This window comes from Protobothrops mucrosquamatus, unplaced genomic scaffold (assembly GCF_001527695.2).
Source record: "Protobothrops mucrosquamatus isolate PMUCROS unplaced genomic scaffold, P.Mucros_1.0 scaffold2781, whole genome shotgun sequence".
NCBI classification, from domain to species: Eukaryota; Metazoa; Chordata; class Lepidosauria; order Squamata; family Viperidae; genus Protobothrops; species Protobothrops mucrosquamatus.
The window spans coordinates 104,227-104,525 of record NW_015388818.1 but is presented as its reverse complement, the minus strand read 5'-3'; positions in this window follow the sequence as shown (position 1 = coordinate 104,525).

Here is a 299-nt window from a genome sequence, read left to right as displayed (position 1 = left end):
TGTTGGCTTTTTTGGCAGCTGCAGCACACTGCTGCTCATATTTAAAAGAAAACATGTATGTATGGCTCATACATCAAAGAAAACATTCAACCGATGCAGCAACCTAGTGTTCCCCCAACATGTGGGTCTAGAAACTCCATCACCCACAATGATAGCCCATGTAAACTGAGTCTGATGGGAGTTGTAGTCCAAGACAGCTGAAGAAACCAGCTCCTTTAAAAGAGATCATGTCTGACTGGAAGCACTTGTGCAATCCTCTTGAAATCAAATTTTCCATCTGCAATAAAGTTCAGAGGTCC